Source organism: Gossypium arboreum, chromosome 11, assembly GCF_025698485.1.
Source record: "Gossypium arboreum isolate Shixiya-1 chromosome 11, ASM2569848v2, whole genome shotgun sequence".
Taxonomy (NCBI): Eukaryota; Viridiplantae; Streptophyta; class Magnoliopsida; order Malvales; family Malvaceae; genus Gossypium; species Gossypium arboreum.
Window position 1 is genome coordinate 99,892,069 of NC_069080.1, and position 10,757 is coordinate 99,902,825.

At 39.5% G+C, this 10,757-nt stretch overlaps 1 non-coding gene across 1 annotated transcript; it reads left to right on the forward strand.

The window, feature by feature from the left end:
- Positions 1–2,777: 2,777 nt before the first annotated feature.
- LOC128284915 (small nucleolar RNA R71) lies at positions 2,778–2,884 on the forward strand. Its single transcript, XR_008275334.1, has one exon. It is a non-coding gene; the product is annotated as a small nucleolar RNA R71 (small nucleolar RNA).
- The last annotated feature ends 7,873 nt before the right edge of the window (positions 2,885–10,757 follow it).

Genomic DNA, 10,757 nt, shown 5'->3' on the forward strand with positions numbered 1-10,757 from the left:
ATGGAACAATTGCAACAACTTTATCTTTCGTGGCAAGGAAGATGATGCAAGTGTCGTTTGGGATAGAGCCAAAACCCTGAGCCAAGACTTCCGAATCCATAATCTGGTTAACAAACCTTTGATCCTTGTTACTCTTACATGCAAAAGATGGGAGAAACCACTGTGTGGATTCGCTAAAATAAATTTCGATGATTCTATTAAAAATAACAAAACATGTTACGAAGTCATTTTTTATGATGAGGATGGTTTCGTCATCGAAGAAGTTGGAGGCTTCAAAGATGAGATATTGGTTGTTGATTGGGTGGAACTATTTGCCTTTGAGGAGAGTTCAAAAATCATGTGTTCTTTTAATATTACGAAAGCTATTTTTGGGACCGACAGTGCCAGCCTTGTGAATAGGGTGAAGAATCATGGAAGAGACGTCACCATTATGGGCTCTTGTGTTAATGAAATTCAAAAAATTATGGTTAATTTTAATTCGATTATTGTAATTTGGGCCAACCATTATTGTAATAAGGTGGCTGATTTTATTTACAAAAAAGTTATTGCTAACTCTTGTAATTGGACCTTTGATATGTATTATCCTTTGGATATCCATGATTTGGTTATTAGTGATTCGATTAATTGAGTTGAGCTTTTAGGTGTTTATGTCAAAAAAAAAATTACCTCCTTCCGAACCACTTCTTTCATGATAGGGTCAAGTCTCATTTGCCTATCAATCTTACCTTTTTCACCTTCCTCTAAAATAATTTTATGCATACAAAAGGAAGGACTTATACCTTGTATGTTAGTTATGGTCCAACCAATTGCCTTTTTAAACTTCTTTAAAACAACAATCAATTGCTACTCTTGATGTTTTGTCAAGTTCGCTGAAATAATCATAGGAAAAGTAGAACTATTACTGAGATAAATGTATTTTAAGTAAGATGGAAGTACCTTTAGTTTGATTTTAGGTGATTCCTCGATTGACAACTTGGGTTGTGTAAATTCCCAAAGTTCCAACTCTAGCGATTTGAACTGTAATGGTTGAATATAACTCCTTAAATTGGCTTCCATCTAAACTAAACCTTGGTTAACTTTTTCATCTCTAAATGGTTCAGACTTAAACCGTTCTCCAATGGGTCTTCTTCAAAATTGCTTTCTATAGAAACTAAGGTTTCTAATTCCTCCATTATTGAACACTCTTCTATTGAATCAGAAAATTAATTGCCTTCAAAATGTTAAACTTTACCTTATCGTCTTGAACTCGCATTGTGAGTTTTTCTTTTTGTACATCTATCAACATTCCTCCCATGGCTAGGAAAGGTCTCCCCAAGATGATAGAAACTTCCTTGTATACTTCAAAATCCAAAATAATGAAATCAACAGGAAAAATAAATTTATCAACTCTTACCAAAACATACTCGATCTTTTTTCGGGATATGCTAATGATCAATCCGCAAGTTGGAGTGTCATAGTAGTTGGTCTTACTTCACCTATTCCCAATAGCTTGAAAGTAGATTTGGCCATCAAGTTGATTAACCAATCCAGAAATTTTCAATTTTGAATGTAGCTTGTTCTATAAAAACACACTACACTCTTTCATCAAAACGGCAGTCTCATACTCACTAAGTCATTTCTTTTTGGACAAGATATCCTTTATAAACTTCATGTTGTTGGGAATTTGTTCTATAGCCTCCACCAACGAAATGTTGATGTGTAATTGCTTTAGAACATCCAAGAACTTATTGAATTGTACCTCTTGTTTCTGCTTAGTCTGCTGAAGTCTTCGAGGATATGGAACTCTAGGTTGATATAGACAACTTTTGTAAGAAGGTAAATCTTTAAAAGAGGGTGTTATTTTTTCAAAATTCATTAGTTTAAGGTTTACCTTATCAAATTTTTCAGCATTTGTTTTTTGCTGTTGTAGGAATTTCAACTGTCGATTGACTTTCCTCCTTTCCAGTAGGCTCATCTTCAACCTTAACCTTCTTAGGTTCCAAATTCTTACCATTTCATAACTTTACCACTTTGCAATGCTCCTTACCCAAATTTCTTGGATTTTCTATATCTCTTGGCAAGCTCTTTATGGTCTATTACGAAGCTTAGTAGCTAATTGACCCATCTAGTTATCCAGATTTTTCAGCATTGTTGCTTGAATTTGGATTAATACATCATTTTTTTCCATGTATGCCTTCAACAAGTTCTCCAAACTGTTTGATGATTTAGCTTGAGGTGGTTTTAGGGCTTGTTGGTTAAATCCTGGGGCTTGGTTGGATCTATGCTGCATTTAATTATTTTTTAGTCTATTTCTTTGGTTGATCCAAGAAAAGTTTGGATGGTTCCACTATGATGGATTGTAGGAATTAGATTGCAGTCCTGATCAATTTTTGTTTTAATATTGGTTCCTTATGTAACAAATTGATTCAGGATTTGATAGGCAATTCTTGAAAGAATGACCATCCCCATAGTATACACAGGAAACTACATCATATTGACTTGGTGATTAAGCTACAAAATTATTCAAACCATTAGTGGTAAACTGTTTTAACATAGAGGATATAGAAGATACCTAAGCAGAGAGTGAATTTAGTGAGTCCACTTCATGCACTTCAGCTACACATCTTCCTAAAACTGCTTGATTCATTGGCCATTAGTAGTTATTACTTGCGATCCTTTCAATGATCTCATAAGCCTCATTGTATGACATAGAAAAAATTACACCATTCGTAGAAACATCTACCATTAATCTTTTGTGTGTGTTTAGACTATTATAAAATGTCTCTGATACAGTGAGGATTCCCATGATGAGGACACTTACAAAGTAATTCCTTGAATATTTCCCACGCCTCATACAAAGACTCGTCATCCAAATGTTTGAAAGTTGTTATCTCATTTTGAAACTTTACATTCTTTCTTGGTTGAAAATATTTTACCAAAAACCTTTCTGCTAATTCTTTCCAAGTAGATATTGACCACTGTGGCAATCAATTTAGCCATACTCGTGCTCGATCTCGCAAAGAGTAAGTTTCAACCTCAGTGCATCTTCAGTCACACTAGCCATGAACAATTAAAGGTGTAAGTGTGGATCTTTTGTAGGTGTACCATTGATCTGGCCCATCGTTTGGAGCATTTGAAACATCACTGGTTTCAATTCAAATTGGGGTGCCTCGATATCTGACCTTCTAATTTCTAAATCCAACTCATTAAAGAGTGGCACATCGTATTGTCTGATGGAACGATCCCTATCATTAGCAATAAAGATTTGGTTGTGCGCATGATCAACTCCATTACCTTGTTCATCATTTTTATTTACAAGGTCCATCTTAGCTTGTCTTTAAGTAGATCTCTCACATCTACAGGTAATAGAACAATGATTCGATCTATGCTTATAAAACACTTGATAAATAAATCAAAAATAAAGGATAAATTATAAATTGGTAGAGCTAAAAATTAAAGAAAAGAAAAATAAAAACCAAATTGTAAAAGTAATTTCACAAAGAACGATTAAGGCGACAGTCCCCAACAACAGCGCAAAAAACTTGAATGGATTTGTAACATGTTTATGCAAGTGTACGTAGTCGTTCAAGTAATAAGTAAGTAAAAATGAGTTATCTTCTCCACAGGGATTGCATAATCTTAAACAATTAATTAAAAAATTAAAATTATCAATTTGATGTGAAAAAACTTAATAAATTTGGATAGTGATGAATAGATTAATTAAATGCAAGAGTGATCCCTAATGCAATTTACCTAAGTGTATGAATGAAGGCTTTGGCAACAAAAACAACCAACTTTAAATGAGCTAGGATAATTATATTAATTAATTCAAATTACTTTCATCCTGCAAACATGTTTGGAATTACTTCCATGGAAACTCGATCTCTTATGGGTTTGGAAGCCAAATAAGTCCTCTTAGATCTTTTACTTAGTTAAATATGCATGTTACTGGTCATATTAGACTTAGGGTTTCTTAGTATTTATGCAAGGCCATAGGGACATTTACGTTTGCAACAGTTTAATTACATAAACCAAAAAATCATGCAAGATAATAGAGCTAACTAAATATATTATGAACCTTAACTTAGTCAGTTTTAATGACCTAAATTAAACATTGCATGTAACGCCTCAAATTTTTGGGAATTCTGAAAAAAAATTTGTAAAATTAAATATTCTGTGTTCTGTTTGTTAAGTGTAGGTTTAATTGTGATAGTGGGCCTCTAGAAGGCCCAAGCTTAGGATAACCCGATAGTTTTAATTAATTTTAATTCCTTAAGAGAAAGGGGTTTTGGTAAATTGGGCTGTGAGGAATTAATTGTGTAAAATAGATCACAAGGAAGCAAGTGGTGAAGTGGCATGTGACGCCACAGGGAAGGCTATAAGTGGCGTGTGGAAGCTAGGGAGGACCCAAGTTCAAGTCACATTGATAGCAAAAACAAGGGATTAATTTTTATGAACAGAAAAGGTAGGTAATGGAAATGAAGTGAAAGACTGTTAACAAGAGTTTGAGTTGCTCAGGAGATGGAGCAAGGAGGGGATAAGGGAGAGAAATTAGGAGCTGATTAGGGAGAGATGTGTTGGCTGAATGTTGGACTCTTAAAGAGCAAGAGGTGGCCGGCCAAGGGATTCTTTAATGGGGCAAAATTCGGCTAGGTTAAGGAGCTAGTACAAATTCGGCACTTGGGGTAGTTAGTGCCGTTTCCTGACTTTTCTCCTCATCTTTTCTTTTCTCCTCTCCTCATCAACCTTCTTCTTCATCTCTTTTCCTCCATTGCCAAACCTTCCTACCATCTTGTTCATCTCTATTTTTCCCTTCAACCGTTTCAAAACCTTCATAGCTTGTGGCCATAAAAAGCCGAAATCCCGAAAGCTTGATTCTTTTTGTGCCGATTTCTTTTAACCAAAACCACATCTCTTCTCTTCAACATTTGTGGCCGATTCACAAGCCCTCTAAAACCTCAAGTTTTGATGACAAGACCATAGCAAGACCCTCTCGTTTTACCTTTCTAAACACAAGTTGCAAAAAGCCGAAAACCCCACATTAAAAGGGACTTGGTCGAATACTGAAGTCACTGAAAGCCCGACTTTTGTTATCATCTGAGGGCTTATATCTACATCGGGATCTAGTGGGAAACTCATTGGAATCATTCACTAAGGAATCGGTGGTAAGTCTTCTCCAAAACTTAGTCTTCTTACATATTTTAGGAAAAGCCGAAATCCCTAAAAGTTAGGGAGGTTGTCGATTTGGACTTGTAATCCTGAGGGGTCGTAATAACTATTTTGTTTTGGTAATAGCGTAATTTAGAGGTAGTTGATCAAGGGCTTGGACAGTTGGAACGATCGGATCTTTGGAGTTAACCATAGTTCGGCAGTAAGGTAAGAGCAATAAGGGTTTTAGGCATGTTTGGCCGAATGTGGTAAGGGACTATATACTCAATTTTATTTCGATATTTGAAGTAATATTAAGTGATTCGATTGTAGGCAGTTCGTGTGTAGATCTCGTCGAGAAAATCCCAAAAACAGGTGTGTAACTGACACCCTCTCATAGGCTAGATCGGTAAAAGCCGAAAAGTCGAAATGCCGAAAAGTCGGTATTTTGGGCAATTGTGAGTGTGCGAATGCTCGTAAGACGTATGGGTAATTATTACTAGAAATCAAAAGTGATAAAACTGCAGTACGCTCTATTTCGTGCATTTTGATATTTTGGGCTTAATGGGCCAAAACTAGGTTAATGGGCCAACGGGCCCAATTCGGTAAGAACACTCGGTAAGTGTTTCTGGCTAAACGTAATGGCTACGATATGCATGAAAACCTTAGAAATAGTTAGATGTACTAGAATACCCCTATGTATGCAAAATGACCTTTATACCCCTAGGGTTAATTTTGTCTGAAAAGCATGATGAATTAAATCTGTATGATGTATGCCATTAATGTATATCTCATTGCATGGGGACATGGGTTATATTATGGAGGAAGCGTCCGGTGGCTATGCCACAAATTATCTGATTCGGTGGCTCGCCACATATTTACGCTACGGTGGCACCGCCACAAAATATCTCAGATCTCGGTGACTCTGTCACATTTTCATGTTGGCGACCATGCTGCATATTTACGTGGTGTGTAGTGGTTGGGTGGGTCAAGTAGTCTCCCACATGGTGAAAGGATGGTATGGGGTGTATGTGGTTGGATATGGTTGGGTTTCTACATAAGCATGATATATCTATTCAGTGCATTACGGGCCTATGGGCTTTATTCGATATCTGCTGCGGCCGAGGCCAACTTATTCTCTCTCGTGGTTTGAACTGATTTAGGCTATGGTTGGGTTTAATTACACACCGAGTTCCCAAAACTCACCCCTTATTTTCATCCTCGCAGTAATCCTCAACCATAGTGGGCTTGGAGCATGAGGATTCGAATCGCCACATGTTTCTACGAACCTGGTTTCTTTCTGGTGAACTGGACGTCCTTTTAATTTCATTTATGGATTTGGGTTTTAAGTGTAATAAGGCCTCTTACTTATTTTTATGGTTTTGTTTTACTTTTATTATTTTATTTTATTCTGATGATAAAAAAAAACTATGATAACTAAGGAAAACGGGTTAGCTTTAGGACGCATTTTCAAAAACATTAAGGGATTTCAAAATAACACGATTACAAATAAGACTTCCGCTAAGCAAACGTTTTTAAACTTAATCATTTTCTTAAGATAGACATAACCAGACGATTTTCTCAAAATTATACGAGTCGTTAAGGTGTGGCAATGGTGGTGTGCATGTTTAGGATTGGATCCGAAGGGAGCTTGGTACTTAAGCAGTCCGACAGACTCACCTCCTCTTTTTCTGGTTTCCTACCTGGTGCACAGCTTCTATTCACTTTAACCTACTTTTAAAAGAATTTTTTACAACACCAACTAAGTTCTCCAAACTAAGTAATACGGAACTTTTTGAACGCATCGATGTGGCGCACCGGATCCGGTCATAAAGTCTAGGCCAGGTTTGGAGTGTTACATTTAGTGGTATCAGAGCCAAGTTGAAACAACATAGCTATGGAATGGGTTTACAAAAACGAAGATTTTCAAAAGAAAAAAGGGTTTTTAAATCTGGACTTCTGAAGGTGGCATTCCGAATCTCCAGCCCAAGCTTGTAAGTATTCTGAATTTTTCTGAATATATTCTGAATTATCTGTCTGTACTGAAACTTTACTAGAATACTCTAGATAAGATGCTACTGAAACCCTAGAAAAGTTTGCTAATAGACTGAAACTGTAGCTAGACGTCGATTCTACGAAAACCATCTTTGAATTACAGTTTGAATCATAAAACATTTGTAATAATCACTGGAATGCTAAAATTAATACATAAAATTCGTAAACAGATAATACAATATGAGTACGCAAGCAGCTCGAGGTAGAGGCCGTGGATGAGGCCGAGGAAGAGCCCAAGCAGGATCTTCATCTTCGGGACATATGCCAGCCGCAGAAGCACTGGTACCATCAGCAACGGAAGTAGAATCACATGATCATGGTGCCGGGGATGACGCCCTGTCGCAGGCTATGCTTCGAGTTCTAGAAAGAGTTGCTGGGGCAAGTTTGGGCAACGAAATTCGAGGATCGATTTCTGAACGACTCCAGGCTAACGGAGTGGAGATCTTTAGGGGTGTATCTGGTGTAGCCCCGAATGTGGCAGAATATTGGTTGGAGGCCACGGAACGAATTATGGATGACTTGGACTGCTTACGTGGGCGCGTGTGAAGGGGCCATATCGTTCTCATGAGATGAGGCTTATCAGTGGTGGCTCACCGTGAGGGATGGAACCCCAGCTGATAGGGTCACTTGGGAGCTGTTTAAGATGACCTTTAAGGGGAAGTATGTCGGGGTGAGTTATGTGGACGCCCGTAGGAAAGAATTCCTGAATCTGGTCCAAGGAGGCAAAACTATTGCTGAGTACGAGGCTAAATTTCTGAGGCTGAGTAGGTATGCTGTGGGAATAGTTGCTACGGAGTATGAGTGTAGCATTCGCTTTGAGGATGGACTCGAGATGACCTTAAGGTGCTGATTTCTCCAGAGGGAGCGTGACTTCATGTTCGGTGGAAAAACTAAGATCACCGAGGAGGTAAAGCGTCTTGAGGCGAACCGTGAGAAAGATCGGAACCGTTTTCGGAGGGATTCTGGACCTTCGGGTGGAGCAAACAAGAATGCCAAAACGGCGAGAGTGGAGGAGCCAGTTCGAGCCGTTTTGATGAATGTGGTTAGACCGCCAATCTGTGGGGACTGTGGTAAGGTACACTGGTGAGTGTAGGAAGCGTTCGGTGCTTGTTTCGATGCGGATCTATGGAGCACAGAGTTAAGGACTGTCCACAGAGAGCTGATGAGGCTCAGGTTGCTGTACAGAGGGTTGTTCAACCCATGAGAGGACGTGGACAAGGTAGGGGCAGAAATGGGAATGGAAATGGTCGAGGTCGAGGGCGCTGGCGGGGAGCCGAAATCTTGAGGCTCGACGGCCCGGCGTTGGTGTATCAGCTCGTCGTCGAGAGGAGGCGACCTTTTGTTGTCATAATCGATCGTTTTAGTTTCTAATATGCCGATATCTTGCCTTGGTGGATATTGGATCTACTCATTCTTATGTTGCGTGTGCCATATCTCGGGTCTTTGGGAGTGCATTCGAGAAGATAGTGAGTGGGGTATCTGTGCTAAATCCCTTGGGTCACTCGGTTAGGGTAGACAAGCTGTATAAGGATGTACCCTTAGAAACTCAAGGTAAGATCTTTCCTGGCGATCTAATGGAGTTGCTATTTGAAGAGTTTGATCTCATTCTGGGAATGGACTGGCTTGTTAAGCATAAGGCGACTCTGGATTGTACTGCTAAGCGAATGGTGCTAAGGACCACGGAAGGGGATGAGGTTATGGTGATAGGTGAGCGAAGGGACTATTTGTCTAATGTGATATCAGCTTTGAGGACTAAAAAGTGGATTCGAAAAGGTTGTGAGGCCTATTTGGCATTTGTAAGTCAAACAGCTGTAGAGGGGCTGACAGTGGATAAGGTGAGAACTGTAAAAGAGTTCCAAGATGTCTTTCCGGAGGAGCTTCCGGGATTGCCTCCAAACCGAGAAGTCGAATTTGGAATCGACACATTGCACAGGGACGGTAAGGTGTCCATTGCACCATATAGGATGGCACCGAAGGAGTTAGTGGAGTTAAAGGCGCAAATTCAAGAATTGTTGGATAGGGGCTTTATTAGGCAAGTGTGTCTCCATGGGGAGCACCGGTGCTATTCGTGAAGAAGAAGGATGGGACGATGCGCATGTGCATTGATTATCGCCAGTTGAACAAACTGACGATTAAGAATAAGTACCCTCTGCCAAGGATTGATGATCTGTTCGACCAGCTTAAAGGAGCTTCGGTATTTTCCAAGATCGATCTTCGATCTGGATATCATCAGTTAAGGGTCAAGGAGGCAGATATTCATAAGACAATATTCAGGACTCGTTATGGTCATTATGAGTTTCTGGTTATGCCATTTGGACTAATAAACGCTCCTGTAGCGTTTATGGATCTGATGAATCGTGTGTTCCAACCATTTCTGGATCGGTTTGTGGTCGTCTTTATTGACAATATTCTGGTATATTCTGAGACCGAAGCAAAACATGATGAGCATCTCTGCACTGTGTTGCAAGTGTTAAGAGAGAAGGAACTTTATGCGAAGTTCAGCAAGTGTGAGTTCTGGTTGAAGGAGGTAACCTTTTTGGGGCATGTGGTCTCTGCAGAGGGGATTAGAGTGGATCCTCGAAAGATTGAAGCAATTTTGGAATGGAAGCCACCTAGGTCGATTTCAGAAATTCGAAGTTTCCTAGGATTGGTAGGTTACTACAGAAGGTTTGTGGAAGGTTTTTCTGTGATGGCAGCACCTCTCACAAAACTCATAAGGAAAGGAGTACCGCTTTGTATGGACGGAGAAGCGAAGAAGCTTTTGAGAGGTTGAAGAAAGTCTTGATCAAGCGCTGTGTTAATCCAACCGAGTCTGGAAAGATTTTATCAGTATGCGTGATGCATCACACGTAGGTTTGGGTTGTGTGTTGATGCAAGAGGGTAAGGTGGTTGCTTATGCGTCTCGACAACTTAAGCCTCACGAAGGTAACTATCCTACTCATGATTTGGAGTTAGCAGCAGTGATCTTTGTGCTTAAAATCTAGAGACATTACTTGTATGGAGAAAGGTGTATTATATATACAGATCATAAGAGTCTCAAGTATTTGTTAACTCAGAAGGAACTGAACCTTAGGCAAAGGAGATGGATCGAGTTGCTTAAGGATTATGATTGCTCAATCGAATATCAACCAGGCAAGGCTAATGTGGTAGCCGATGCTCTAAGTCGTAGAGCTGTATCTGATTTGAGAGCAATGTTTGCTCGTCTAAGTCTGTTTGACGATGGAAGTCTGTTGGATGAATTGCAAGTAAGGCCAACCTGGGTGGATCAAATTAAGGAAAAGCAGTTGAAAGATGAGTCTTTGGTCCCTCATTTTCACCAAGTTAAGGAAGGGGAAACTTCTGAGTTTGGGATAAATGATGAAGGGGTTCTGTGTTTTCGAGGTAGAATTTGTGTTCCGAAGGACTCTGACTTGAGACAGTCAATTTTGAAGGAAGCTTTTGGGGGACTTTGTGCCATGCATCCTGGAGGGAATAAGTTGTACCATGACTTGCGAGAACTGTACTGGTGGCCTGGACTTAAGCGAGAGGTAATGGAATTTGTGGGAAATGCGACATGCCGACAAGTGAAAGTGAGC